Below are 15712 nucleotides of genomic sequence, written 5' to 3'. Positions count from 1 at the left end.
TGTTTAAGATTTTTGAATCTCAACTGTGGGTCTAGCTACTCTCTCCATCATTCCAATTTATGAACTGAAAATGTGCGTTAATTTACAAATTAATAATTCAAAGTTGGTGGAATGAATGTGGCAGTTTCAGTCAATGAAAAATTCATTGATTATCTTGTATACTTTTTTCTCCATAAAGAAGGTTACTGTTATGAAGTCATGTTTGGTTACTTTATGCAAAGTATCTTGTTCATTCTGGGCCTGAATAGCTTTCCGTGTAAGGCTAAGATACCACACCTTGGTGAGTAAAAATGACCATGTTAGGGCGCCTGGGTGGCTGAGTTGTTAAGCATCTGCCTTCGGCTCTGGTCATGATCCCAGGGTCTTGGGATTGAGCCCCACATTGGGCTTCCTGCTCAGCAGGAAACCTGCTTCTCCCTGTCCCACTTCTGCTTGTGTTCCCTCTCTTGCTATGTCTCTCTGTCAAATAAATAAAATCTTTAAAAAAAATGACCATGTATTGAGTGTTCATTATAGTTCAAATTCTAAGGGTGCCAAAGCTTTATATATGGTATCTCATTTAATTATAATGAAAACCTTATAGAGTAAGGGCTGTTTTCTAGAATATCCATGTTTTAAAGATGAGAAACCACTCTCAGAGACATAGATAAGATAGATGTCCAAGATTGTGCATCTACTTAGGGATGGGACCAGGATATGAATTCAAGCAGTCAACATCATGGGCAATGTTACAAAGTAGTAATAACCCAATGTGAAAATAAATTTTTCTGTTTAACCAGCTGGTTAAGATCAGACTTAAAGCTGTGTCATTTTTACAGGGAAACTTTCCAAAGAGTCAGTCCTGAAATTTCCCAAGAGAGCAACAGATTTTTTTCTGCTGAAGCCAATAAGGAACAGGTACACTGCCATCATAGCAATCTTGACAGGCAGTGGCCTCGCAGGAGGATGGGTGCTCTTTGGCGCTGGCTGGGTTTGGAGGAAGGAGCAGTATTCTCACAACTTCCTCCGGCTCACAAGACTCTTCCCCGCACTTCACTTCCAGACTGTAGGAGGGAAAACAGTGTGGGAGGAAGCATGGAAGAGAGCACATCTGAAATAACATGAATGGGCTCAGTAAACCAAAGACCTCAGTGTAATTCCTGCTTCTGACACTCCTTCACTCAGGCCCTAATAGTCACTTACCTTCCCTGATTCTCAGTTTTCTCTTCTTTAAAATAGAAATGAAGACAAGTAGTAACTGAATTCTTTAACTCAAGGGGCTGAAGATCAAATGAGATCATATACTGTAAATTCTAAATAAAGGATAAGGTGTTCTTAAAACTGTTAAGGATAATAAAGCAGAATTTTCTAACTGGAAGCTTTTATTGATTTAACATGCAGAATAAAGAAAAACCAAATGAATGAAACTTGAAGAAACTTTTGTTCTCCAGTACCACTTGATTTCAAATGTCCTAATCAGAGCAAACACTTGGACTTTTATTTCATCCGAGTGTTCAAAAGCCCTAGGCATTTAAGCAGTCTCTGAGTGCACCAATTACCATCTAATGGCCAAATCCCATGATCGTTTTCCAGTCTTCAATAGAATTGTAATAGCAGTAGTAATTCATTCATTCAACAAGTGTATATTGAGTGCCTACTGTGTATCTGGAATGGTTTTAAGTCATTGAAAGAAAATGTCAGTGAAAATAAAAACAGGCAAAAACTGAAATTGTCTGTTAAGCACAAACCTAAGGATCAAGTGTTACGTATAGTTTCATTTACTCTCCACCGTGATCCTACAGAATATGTTTTACTAGTGTTATTTATGAATGAGTTTACTAGGTTTAGAGAGCTTAAAAGATGTGTCTAGCACCTCCTGGCAAGGAGATGGTAGAACTGAGGTTGAAACCCTATTTCCTGCCCTTGCAAATGGTCTTTCTTTTAATCACACATTTATGAATTCAAATACTGCACCTAGTCTAAATCCTTTTGACCTTCTTTCTTTCTATGAATGTCGTAGGTATCTCCTTAGCCACCTGTGCTTAAAACAATGGTGCCTTTTTTGAAACTCTTCCTCTGTTCCGCTCCACATCAAGTTGGCTTGGATTTTGATTGACACTATTTTCCGTTTTTGTTGCCAACCTTTAGCATTCATTGCTTCTGGCTACAACTATTGTCATAGGCTTCCAGCTGGTCTATTTTTAATCTCTCCTTCATTCAGCCTAATTGTGCAATGCTGCCTAGTAAAGTTACTGCTGCTAAAGCACAAATCTAATTATTTCCTTCATCAAAAATCTCCATGGTTCGCCATGGTCTGTAAAAAATGGCAGTACTCGTAAAGCATTTCCAGAGTCCATAGTCTAGGGCAAACCACATTTCTGGCCTTCTCTTTCAATGTACCCCTTCCCCCGTGTGATAGCAGTGTTTTTCCGGCTTGTCTGATAAGAGTCACCTGGGGGCTTATTTATATACAAGTTCTCAGGCTCCCCTTGAACCCACCTAGCAGAAGCCTTAGGGGTCTATGAGGCCTGATGGGGCATGGTAAAACTTGTCCTCTGATAGTCTCAGAGCACAGGTGCGTAGTTGTGACTACATTGGACTCTTGTTACCACTGACTGTTTAGGAAAACAGCCAGTACTGCCTGACATTATGACAGTTAGTTACACCAGGTTCTCCTGGCCATCCTTTTACACACATTACTTGGTGCAAACCAAGTGCCAAAAAACCCAGACACAAATTAATTAAAGTGAATTCTTGGGAGAGGTCATTTTCTCATATTTGTGGGAGCTTGAGATATTTTTATGTGAGCACATATAGAATATATAAAGGAGATTAACTTGTAAAAAATGTTTAGTTAATATATGGATTATCTCATTTTCAAATTATATATAAAATTTATGTATATAATTTTATTATATGTAACTTCTAATTTATATATGATAATATATAGTTTATATAAATTTCTAATTTCTATATATAAATTTCTCTATATAAAGTTATGTGTGTGTGTGTGTGCGTGTGCGTGTATGTATGTGTATGTATATATGGAAGAGAGAGGGAGGGAGAGAGAAAACACACCCAGGAGAGAGACATATACATATATAATTGTATATAGTTACATATATGCATAAATGATTATGGGCATTTATATAAATGTATATGAATATATATGTGTGTATGTGTATAGGCTCATATATACACACATATGGCTTGTCTTCACAAAAAGTGATATAAGCTGGTTTATAAAAGATTCCCAATATTACAAGATAAAAGACATTAATAATAAGATTCTGAAATAAGAGGACAATGATGACCAGAACATAAGATGGAGTAGAGATATTGTTCTGTAAACCTCTACATCATTGAAATGGCTGTTAAATAGTACATTGAAATAAAGATCACTGCTTTTCTTTTTTCTTTATCCTTCCTAATCTGCACCACAAATAGGCCAAATTACCTGTTTTTAAGATTTTCTGCATTATTACACTACATAGGTACAGATTTCTTTATTCTTTTATGAACCCCAAATTTCAAAAATTGCAAGTGAAATATTAGCAGGTAGTTATTTGGTTTCAGAAAACAAAAAAGCTCCTTTGGCTCTTACACACATTAGGCTTGAAAGTAAATATGGGTAGACATTTAATTGGAAGGTGAGGAAATAATTTCAAAATCCCCAAGTAAAATGGGATATGGAATTACACATTCTGAATGTGACCAATTAATCTGAATCCTGCTTCATTCTTTTTTGCCTGCATCCATTCATTCACAGCATATTTATTAAGTACCCACCACGTAAAGTTCCAGAAAAGATGTATACCCTTAAAATTTTGCTACAGCCTTAATGTTCACTGAGTCATAGTGATTTTTTCCAGAGCTGAAGAAAGATAAATAAGATCTGTGTCTCCATCCCAGGTTGGTCTGCTTCACCATTAAAATACCTTTTAATATTAATTTAAACTTTCAAATATGTATGCATCTTTATTCTCTTGTTACTCAGCTTATGAAATATTTTTAAAGAACTGTTGTGGTACTATGTCTGCCATGAAACCAGTGCCTCTACCATTTACTAGGTAGAATGTTCTCTTTCACAGGTGCAACAATCTACTTTAGGATATGTGCCCTTAATTAGTTCCCTGACCTGCTTTTATTGTATCATCATTCATGCCTTAGTCATCTTTTCTTCAGAGGGTTTGTACATGCTGTGTGTGTTTTTACCTGGCTCTTGGAGCTATTCTCTTTCTTGGTAGGAAGAGCCATACTATACACATCCTAGAAGAGGCAGTGAGGAAGGCTGTGGTTGCCCTTGGTTACAGCTCTCCTGTTGGAGCAGAAAGAGGCTGAGCTTTGAAGCTGGGTAGATTCATGTTTAAATCCAGTCTCCCTCACTTGCTCACTTTTTGATTTTGGACAAATTATCATTTCTGAACCATAGTTTTCTCATTTGTGAAACACGAAGGTGTTTGGATTTCATTCACTGTCAAACATGTACTTCCCTTTCACCATCAATAAATATTTATTGAATGTAATTAGGTGATTGTGTTTGTGGAATTACATATATCAAACTGATCGTGATGATTTGTTTTACGTGTTGGGTCCCTGTTATGGGCTGAATGTTTATGTCACCCCAAAATTTGTATGTTGAAGCTCTAGCTCTCAATGTATTGGTATGTAGTTGGGGCCCTTTGGGACATAATTAAGTTTAGGTTAGGTCATGAGAGTAGGACCCTCATGATGGAATTAGCACCCTTGTAGGAAGGCCTTCTATGAGCATGTACCAAGAATGGCCATGTGAGCATGCAGCAAGAAGGTGGTCATCTACAATGAGGAAGAAGACTCTTACTAGATACCAAATCTGCCAGCACCTTGATCTTGGACTTCCCAGCTTCTAGAACAATGAGAGGGGTGGGGGGGGAAATATATATATTTATTTATTTATTTTACACACACACACACACACACACACACACATATATATATATATATATATATATATATATATATATGAATGACCCAATAATTTGTCATAGCAACCTGAACAGATTAAAACAGTTTCCTTTCTAAATTTCTTACAAACCGCTTAGAGGAAGAGCTATAATCTACATTCTTGTTTAGCATCCCCAGTATTTAGTGTGTACTGCCTAGAACATGGGACTCAATAAATAAGTGTAGAACACAACTGAGGAGGTAGAATCCATCTTCACATTCTTCTCATCATCTATAACCTCAGTGAAGGCTCTCCTGCCTGTTCAAACGCAAAAACCCGCGATGGTTTAGACCAATAGGCTAAAAAGACCTAAAATAAAAACCTACAATTTGATCAAAAGATTCATCAGGAAAGCAGTAGGATATAATTTCTGCCAGAAGGTTGGGTATGAAACAGTAGATTTAGATTCTAGCTCTGCCATTTATTAGCTGTGTTGGTGAAGGAAAGTTGTTTAACTTGACGACTCAGTTCATTCTCAAATAACCTTGGCAGACTTGTTTTGAGGATTAGCACATAATAAAATACATGTGAAGGTTTTCTGAATAGTTTTATCACTCTGCACCATTATTTAAATATGTTTACACTGTTTCTCAATTCCTGAAAGAATGACTTTGGAATCACCCTAAGAACTCTCTTTTGAATATCATTCTTTGTTTCAAACGTATTTCCTTGTGGCAGGAAGCGATAAAAACACATGGCACAGACAGCTAGTGACTGAAGAGGAAGTTAATGGTGTTTGTTTTTCCTCTAGAATTAGTAGTTCAAAAATTAAAAATAAAAATGTGGCTTGCCAAGGTTGGAAAAGACACAGATTGCTTTGATTACAGGATTACAATGGACCTAATTTTTTGACATTAATATTTCTTTCATATTTATGAATTGAAGTGCTTTTTAAAGTTAAAGCTTTGAGGTGTTCCATTTTATTTTATAAACTGTAATGAATAAAATATCCAAATACTACTAAATACATGTAGAATTTCTTCTTTACTCTGTGGACTTAGAAACCAAGACAAGGTTTACAGAATAAAGCATTTTGAAGTCAATGACAAGCACAAATGATGCTGTTAGCATTCCATGTCTAGATTGTAAAGCCTTTGAGGAGACAATGTTTTAGATGGTTTTCAGCTATAATGGGAAGAAGTAAACACGACCTTTCCCTAGCTCTGTACAGAAAAAAAACAAACCCAGTTGTGATTGGGGGGTATTGTTTGACTCAAAGCCAGCTCATTTTCACCAGAGATCCCTGCACACCAGCAAGTTTGGGGCATTACTAAAGATGGTGAAAATGAGGTGGGATGAAGTGGGGGGTCTTACAAACAGAAGGCATCCAATTAAGAAAATCTACAAAAGTGACAAAGATGCTATTCTAGAAAGTTAGAATAATTTTATCTCAGGGAACAAATTCTGTAGTTTTGAAGGGAGAATGTAACTATTATGAAATATCTTTCATTTAATTAAAATCAAGATTTATGCGGTATGCTGCTGCTGCCTGAGTTCCATTTTGACTTTTGCTTAGTGACTGTCTGGTGGTTTACAAAGATTCAAATATATTTTATTATGAGCTAAGAGAGTTCCTTTGGTAGATGTCTTTTTTTTTTTTTTTTTTTTTTTTTGGGCAAAATCCCTTGCAGTCACTTCTGTCATGAGGTGTGGCAGTGGTCATACACCCCGGAAAAATCACTTAAAGACTTTTGAGTGGAAAGGGTCATGGGTATTTATGGTGAAGAGGAAAAGGAGGCAAAAATGTTGCAGGGGTTATATCATTTCATTCAGGAATTAGCTTTAGAAAGATCATTGAGGAACTAGTATTTAGGAGTGGTAGATATTTTTAGATTGCTTCTAAGTAAAATCATGATTTTTCTTTTAATGAGCTGGAAAGAAATCTTCTAGTCCTATGTTTTCTGCATGTCATGAACTCTTATTGGGTGATGGAATCAATTTCATAGGTTGAGTTTAATCAGTGGAATAGAACAGACCATATTACAAGATACCAGGGTGCATGTGTGGTGTAAGATTCAGTATTAACTTGGGAAAATGATGTTTGCATTTTGTATAGGTATGTTTCTATATATGTATAAATATACTTCATTTAATATGAAATACATTTTCGGTGTGAGTAGAAGCTGAGGAGGATTGGAAGCCGCTGATGGAGTCCTCTCATTTCTTAGATAGGATATTAGAAGAGGCTGGCTTCTGGTTTATTTGAGTGGGTCTCTCTGAGGTAGCTTATGTATCATCAGGTCTGTCTTCTGTTAAAATCTTTGTTTTGATCACCTTTGCATCATTTATGTTTCACTCCCATACTTAAAAATTTCTGTATTTTTGTCATTAGAAAGTGAGTCAGAGGTGGATGATTCTGGGGAAATGAATCTCCAAGGAGCCTATGAGCACAATGTTGGGGGTTGGTTGCTATCGGGGATGCCAAGTGGACATGAGTAGAAGCTTTCCTGTTTGCTCTATAGACAAAGCCTGTATTCTCTACCAGTTACGCCCCGTGCAAAGTTGGAATAATAATCTAATAAATGTCATCAGTAGATACAGGTCTTATTTATTAGCTTCTACCATGTGTGTTAGTTCAACAAGTATTTACTGATCTGTTTTATACCATGTAGTTTGCCATCTAAGTACTTCCTCCTATATGTAGCTAATTAAAGTGATCCCTCACTTTGCTTGTGGGATATCCTAGCAGGTGTACTGAAGGACATGGTGGTTTGGGGTCATTGGTCAAAGATCCCAGAGATGGAGCTCCATGTCTTGGGATGCAATGTGCCACTTTGGAATCCCATTATGCTTGGTCTACAAATGTTCCTGAACCCAGCCTTTCGCATGTTTTGACGTCCTGCAGGGATCAAGTCCACGTGGAAGGTCTTTCTCTCTCTTGCTTTCATAACACATTGATTTATACTGAAATTTCTCTCTGTTGCTCTTTATAAAGCATCCATGCTGGGGATTTTTAATTTTTCTTTCGATGTCTTGAGAGTCAAGGCAGCAGAGCCCAGGGGGGCAGACGGTCTGGATGCTATGTGTGGTTTTGTCATTCCCACACCGGTACTGCCTCTTGCTTGTTGTAGTTCCTGCAGGTGATGTTCTGTTTTTTTGCCTCTCTGTCTCATGTTTTTGAAGGGTTTGTACAAAGGGTATTATTTTGTTTAATTTGGTTATCAGTTGGGTATTGGTCATACTAGTCATTGCCCGATGCAGGTGGGGTATCAGGGAGTGGTTCCCAGAGGGCACCATGAGCCTGCTGTCCTGATGGCCATCAGTACGAAGAGGGATACCCAGGAGGGAAGCCAGTGGAGGGCAACATGGAAACAGGGCCCCATTTTGTTGGTGGGTCTAGAAAAGCTGTCTTTTTTCTTTTTTTGATTCTCAGTCTTTTTAATCTTCATTAATTAATTTGAAAGATGACACATGATCATATGTCATCATTTTTACTTGTATTCTTCTTAGTGGTTTTGAACATTTTTCCATGTATTTTTTGGATTTTCTTCCTCTGTTTTGAATTTGTTTGTGCCCATTGCATATGTTTCCTTTAGACTTTATTTTTTATTGATTTCAAGAGCTTTTTGTATATTATTGAAATTGTATTTTATCACAGTAAAATATATATAACATTAAATTTGACCGTGTTCACCCTTCTAGAATGTACACTTAAGTGTCATTAAGTGCATTCACATTATTATTGCACAACCATTTGCCACTGTGTCTCTAGAACTTTTTCATCATCCCAAAGTAGGGAAAAAAAACAAAACCCAGCCATGATGAGAAGCTACAAAGTTGGTGCAGTATCTTACTGTACCTGTGGCGTACAGGCCCGAGGACCTTGGCAAGGGGAGTGCTAACCTTTTCTCCTTTCATACAACAGTAGGAAAACTGGTTGAGTGATATAATCCTCTCATTGTTTTTCTGGATCCAAAGCTTCCTTGATTATTGCTACTTCACTTTAAGAGATGTATTCATACATTAAATAAACGGTGAAAAGCTGTCCTCATAGGACCATCTTGCTGAGCAAATTCTGTTTTGTTGAGTCTTTATAGTTCCTACACTTTTTATTTAATCTACTGGTGTTTGATGTTTTCTTTGCTTGCCAATGTGGTATTTCCAGCTGTGCATGGAAATTAATTTTCTGTTTGAATAGACAATTCCAGGAAACTATCTATTAAGGTTATAGGAGGCAAAGAGAATGTTGTTTTACAATTTTTTTTTTCCTAGTATTCTTGGCATTATAAGGGGAGTAAAAAGGTTGATGTAAGAGTCCATGGTTGGCAGTTTATTTTCTGTTTTTAACTAATATTATATAAGTAAAGTAAACTTTGTCATGGATCACAAAGGTGGTCAATAATAGAATGTGTTTAGCACTGAGAACTTATCCTCCGTTTAAAAAAGCAATTCTAAATAGATCTTCCATGAACTCTAAAACCTTTCTTGGGGCAAGAGACCTTTTTGTGTATCTGACTCACTCTGTGGAATCTGAAAATCTAAGGTCAATAGAATCCTATCCAAAACCCCAGGGGCTAGGTGTGTTTTGGAGTTGAGGATTTATCAGATTTTTAAAAGGTATATGGAACATAATTCCTGTGTTAATGTCATGTCATTTTTTTTTTTTTTAAGATTTCTACTATTTATGAGAGAGAGAGTGCGCATGAGCAGTGGGGGGAGAGCAGAGGGAGAGGGCAAAGCAGACTCCCCACTGAAGTGGGACTGATCCCAGGACCCTGAGATCATGACCTGAGCCCAAGCAGATGCTTAACTGACTGAGCCACCCAGGCTCCCCTCATGTCATGTCACTTTTTATGGATTTGGGACAGTTCTTCATAATAAAATCATTTAATGTTTATTTCTGCAGTGAAGTTCGTGGATAATAATACTAAATGAGATAAAGATAATAAATAGCTTCCTATTTGTTGAGGCCAGTTTTTGTTGCCAGATGAACTTAGAGTTGCTGTCAAATGAATTATGAAAAATCTTTGTTCTTTATTATTGTGGATAAGGGACAAATAAAATTTTACTTATATTCTAGGGACTTCCAACTGCCTTGGTTCGAAGTGGTGTGGCTCCATGCTCCAGCCATGCCTGCTTCTCCTCTTCTCCACTCAAAATCTGGACTTAGCTTTCTCAATATTACAAATATTTTTGTTTCTGGGGCTCTGTTCCTATTATTCAGTGATTCTTTTGCTGTATTTAATCTCTTGTTTTTCAGCAGTTTTATGCCTGGGTTATGATCCTGAATATCTAGTTTGTTTGCCATCATGGTAAATATCTCATCATACCTTATATGAATATACATGAATATATGTGTGTGTCTCTCTCTATATGTATACATATATATGTATGTGTATATATTTATATGTCTATATGCGTGTGTGTGTGTGTGTGTGTGTGTGTGTATGTTCTTCATTGTTTTTATTCTTCTGCACTGGTTATTTTCAGTACTTGAAGTGCCTTTTCCTCTACTCCCATTGAATTTATCCCGTACCATATCATTGACTAAGCCAATTTACTTTCTCCTTATGTTATATTCTCTGTCTTCCCTTAGAGCTTTGTATCTACCTTTGTTCTAGTATGCAATACATTGCTCCTTAATTATTACAATAATTATCTCTCTCATCTTAGACTGTAAGTCTTCTGGGTGCAACACCTCTTGGTATGTCTATTGTCTTACACAGTACTTGGCACAGCACAGATTCCAAGGTTTTTCAACCCCAAATAAACAGAAGATGTGTATTTGGAGGTGATCAGGTGAGACTGGGGACTAGGGAGAAAGGGATGGTCAGTGGAAATAAATTCGTGAGGGGGACCTGGGGGACTCAGTCAGTTAAGTGTCTGACTCTTGATTTTGGTTCAGGTCATGATCTCAGGGTTGTGAGACCAAGTCTGGTGTCAGACTCTGTGCTGGGGATGGAGCCTGCTTGGGATTCTCTCTCTGCCTTTCCCTCCAAATTCGTGCTATCTCCCTTTCTCTTTCTCTCTCTCTCACTTTCTAAAAAGAAAGAAAGATAGAAATTCATGAATAAGACAGAGTAGTTTAGAGTAGCAATGCTTATGTTTATCTAAAATGAACACGAGGATTTGAAAACGAAAAGATTTATATAGTTTGGGGAATTAGGAAAACTTCAGAAAGGAGTTGTAGCTGGAGAAAAACCTTGGCAGGTGGATGGAATTGAGGTAGGCAAAGAAGAGTGCACAGTGCTTTCCAGAGAAGGTGGGTGCATTGTGGAAGGAATGGGTGTGGATAAGTGGAAAAGATAGTTAAGTTATTGGCCAGTTACAATATAAGTTCTAAATTAGGAGAGTGATAGAAGGAACAGGTCAGTAGGGCAAGTAGGGCTGGATTATATAGAGCAATATATTGTAAGAAAAATAATTGGATCTATTTAGAGTAAGATGTCATTGTGAATTAAGTAACAGAACAGGAATGATATGTTAAAAACAATTCTGAAAATATATGTGTCCACAGCATATCCAGTGATGTGGGAACTGAAGGATGAGGAGGGGGCTGGTTTACATCCTTGAAAACCAGTGGGAGGTCATAAAGACCTGAATTGAGATGATGGGAATGAGACTGCGAATTGAGAAAAAGGAGTGTGACTTTTGAAAAGTAAAACCGTGATGTGATGGTTAATCTGACATCAATTTGGCTAGGCCACTGGGTGCCAAGATAGTTGGTCAACATTACTCTGGGTGTTTCTGTAAGGGTGTTTTTGAGAGTAACATTTAAATTTGTAGACTGAGTGAAGCAGATTGAGTGGGTGGACCTCATCTAATTCATTGAAGACCTAAATAGAACACGGGGCTGACCTCCCTCAAATAAGGGAGAATTCCACCTGCAGCCTTTGAACTAGAACCTTTGTTCTTCCTGGTTCTTCTGAAGCCTGCTGACTTTTAGCTTCAAGCTCAGGCACCACCTCTGCTGACGACGGACTTACCAGCCTCCGTATTGCGTGAGCCGGTTCCTTATAATAAGTCTGTTTCTTGGAGAACTCTGACTAATACCTGTAGGCTAGGGAGACTGACTGGATCCAGATGCTACAGGTGAGGGAGGAATTAAAGATGACTTAAGATTTGGGACTGAGAATTCTGGAGGATCATACTAGTAGCAACAGGGTAAGTTGGAATAGGCAGTCAATTCTGAGAGAGCATATGTTTGGTTTTGGTTTTGTTGACTCTGAAGTGGTATAGGAGATTCCAGTGAAATTATCTGAAGTGCCTGTAGTAAGGTAGGTAGCTTGGGTTGGTTGGGCGGAGTGTGGCATCTTGGAATCCTGGACAAGCCCGTGAACAGAGGTCACCTGGCAGAGCAGAACCCACAGGGGAGTGAGAGAGAGGAGAGAGAGAGGGTCAGGTGGGAAGTAGGAACCTAGAGAAGAAAGAAGAGTCTGTATACAAAAACCTAGTTGGTGACAGAGTTCACTCTTGACATGGGTTTGTCGGTCTCCTGTGTGAGAGTGTAAGCTCCATGAAGGCAGTGGTTTCCCCACTCCTGTTTCCCCAGTTCTAAAGGTTGTGCTTTGGATTTGTGAGATCTCTAGGCCATTACTTCACTTTTATTTTTCACCTTAAATGAAAAATGAAACAGAAATTAGGATTTCTTTGTTCTAATCTTGACTTGGCATTTAAGTAGACATATAAATCCAGTTTCTCATTTTAATTCCTAGGATTTTGATTTCTTTTTCCAAAAAAATGAAGGTTGGTTTAAGGACTTTTAGGACTTTTTTTTTTTACAGCTAAAAAATTCTGGGAAAAAATATGTACATGTCAAAAAGTTGTTCCAAGCTGCAGAAGTGGCCTTGGGTAAATTCATAAAATAAATTTTATAGCAAATCTTTCTCATCACTTTTTTGGAAGTTTTTATTAATTTAATATTAATCAGAATATTGTAACATATTAAACAAATCAAAGTTTTTATGTAACTTTGTCTAAAAGCATCTTTGAACTAACACATTTCCTCCTAAATATTAAAAGTATGTTTAAAAAACTCTTTATAGGGGGCCTAATCCTATTTTATATAGCTTTAAATTAACATAGCTATAAAAAAAACAAAATAAAAACACACAAGCAGAATTTTTCCTTAAACTCCTATGCTGTAAAGAAATTTCAGTTCTTACGGCATTTTTATTCTATTACACAGCTTCTAACTTTTAAAATCTTCTCATAGAATCAACTTATTGAAAAAGAAGAATCACTGGTTAAAACGACCCTATAGGATTACCACGCCTTACTCAGCATTCTACTGCACCTCCTCATGTGTTTCTAGATGTGTGCTACAATCTCATAAAATCTCACAATACCTGTTTTTAATGTTTTGAGTATTTGATCAATGTGTGATATTTAAATTGTAGTTTATATCCTTTAACAAGTTTTTGACTGTACAGTTTGAAATATAATGAATTTCTAAAAAGTTTGAAAAAATATGATCTTTCTATTTAAAAATGTACAGCGTGTATGTTGATATAATATATGTGATACAGAAACTATTGAACAGATGGGGAATAGGTGCCATAAGCTTTAATCCAAAGGCATTAAAATACTAACATAAGAAAGATGTTTTCTTTATTAAATGGAACTTGTGACCCCAGGATATGCATTGTGAGTTAGATATGGTTTATAATTCTAATTGTCTGCCTTCATACTTTCTGGTATGTAAGGGCACACTGTCTGTGGTCATTCTTTCTCAATGACCGTCTCTGTGCAAATTCCATCTGGAGACAAACCATAAGAGACTCTTAATCTCATAAAACAAATTGAGGGTTGCTGGGGGAGAGGGGTATGGAGAGGGTGTTGGGTTATGGACATTGGGGAGGGTATGTGATATGGTGAGTGCTGTGAAATGTGTAAGCCTGATGATTCAGAGACCTGTACCCCTGGGACAAATAATACATTATATGTTAATAAAAATAATTAATAAGAAAAAAATTCCATCTGGAAATAACCTGCCTTTAACTAACAAAGTGCTGATTCTTTTTGGTATTTAATGTCTCTTTTGTTTGCTTTGCTCTTCTTAATTGAGGACAGTTAATAGATAAGAATTCTTTCTGGAAATAGACAATGTTACAACAATAATCAGATATGTAATTTTCTGATTCAGTTCCTCTACCTACAAAGTAGTATCTAGAAATATTGCCTATTTCCAGTATGATACTTGAATATTATTTATTTTTACTTCCCAGAGATCCCAAATTTCTAGATTTCTTATGAAAGTGAGTAATTTATCCTTGAATTTATTTTACTTTTGTGTATATTTATATGCAAGTCACTTAGTCATTCTTGTTGGTCAGCTGACATCTTAGTTCTGTTTGTGTTGTATATGGGCATGAAGATCTGCTCTTACTGTTTGCTCTGTGGTCAGGTATAGAAGAGATTAAAAAAATTAAAAAAATATATATTTGGGAACATAAAAAAGCATTAGTAAAACTTTTGTGACATCTCTGCTCCATTTATAGGTCACACTAATGACTGCTTTGCTTCTCAGTAATTTTCCATTTGTAACATTTTATACCTGGATACACAAATGTAATGCAATTGAACAAGAAAACAATTATCTGTCTGGTGGAAATAATGTACTTATCTCATTGAAACAATTGACTTGTTTAAAAATACACAGAAGTTCTGCTCAGACTGCGGTTACCTGTAATTTGTAGAGAATTTCCAGGAAGAACTAATATCCTCTGATATAATGGGATCAGCTATTGAATCCATTGGTTGTGAAGGATAAATTTCCATTCAGAATTTCCCTGCCATGCAAACCTCTATTTGGAATCATTTTGGTTTTGAGAGCTTTTTTCAGTGATCTCTGAGTTTTGGCTGGATCCCTGGAAAACTGCCTGCAAAGGCTGCATCTTCCAGTGAAAGCTTCATGTTGACTTGTGGGTTCTGTGTCAGTGGAACGTTTCAGCACTTTTTGGCCTGGCTCAAATGTTTCTTGGCATTTTCTGAGGAGTTTGGCCCATACCATCTATAGGATCACACTGGATTCTGGATAAACTCTTAAAGCCATCATTCATCTGCAAGCTAATTTGGGATTTTACTGGGTTTTGAAAGTGGCCTAATACCATTAGGCAATTGAGGATTCAACATTTTGAATAATATTTCCAAGGACGTACCTACTTTAAAAATAATACAAGAAAAGACTACTTTTCCCTTAGTGCAGTACTTACTCTTCTTGTATCTGATCTTTTCACAGAGGTCAATGTCCTGTTTTAATTTCTTAGTATATTATTTTCTCTCTTCACCAGTTTCTGAAGTTACTGTAGATCAACATTTTCTTCTTTCTGAAAGAGAGATTTCTCTGGCCCTGGGCTGACTTCAGTCTTAGGATGTCCGACTGATGTGGGTTTTCATTTTTCACATTGAAAGTACTGCCAAAGCTAGTTAATTTTAGTTGTAACATCACAGAAAGTTGGTGCCTGTAGGTGCCATGAAGATGGCCTTGTCCGGTCCTCTCATTTTACACTCAGGGGAGTGGGCCCAGTTACTTAGTTGGCACAGGAAGCTTTGGCTGGAACTTATGACCACTTTATAGCAGAGCTGGTCTATGGAACCATTTCTCTGCCCCAGGCAATGCTTAGGATCCGCCCCTGTTCCTGTCTCAGATTTTGTATCTTTAGGTAGTTTTCCTTAATGCTTTTAAAATAAGTCCGTACTTCCTGTGAATTTGGAAGACCAGCCAAAAAAAAAAAAAAATTAAATTTTGTTTTACATTTGGTTGGGATTTCAAAGTGTTTTATACTATGCTATTTGCTTTGCATTTGG

General features: G+C 36.9%; 1 protein-coding gene and 1 non-coding gene across 7 annotated transcripts in view; one reads left to right on the top strand and one right to left on the bottom strand.

The window, feature by feature from the left end:
• HDAC9 (histone deacetylase 9) overlaps positions 1-15712 on the top strand; it is an 856076-nt gene that overhangs the window by 25800 nt on the left and 814564 nt on the right. The window lies entirely within an intron of this gene.
• LOC116878939 lies at positions 8706-8828 on the bottom strand. The gene has a single exon (XR_004384917.1). It is a non-coding gene; the product is annotated as a U6atac minor spliceosomal RNA (small nuclear RNA).

The sequence above is a fragment of the Lontra canadensis genome, unplaced genomic scaffold (assembly GCF_010015895.1).
Source record: "Lontra canadensis isolate GAN:19392208 unplaced genomic scaffold, GSC_riverotter_1.0 scaffold2, whole genome shotgun sequence".
In the NCBI taxonomy this organism is placed as follows: Eukaryota; Metazoa; Chordata; class Mammalia; order Carnivora; family Mustelidae; genus Lontra; species Lontra canadensis.
Note: the sequence above shows the minus strand (reverse complement) of the source record. Positions and strands in the feature narration are given on the sequence as shown.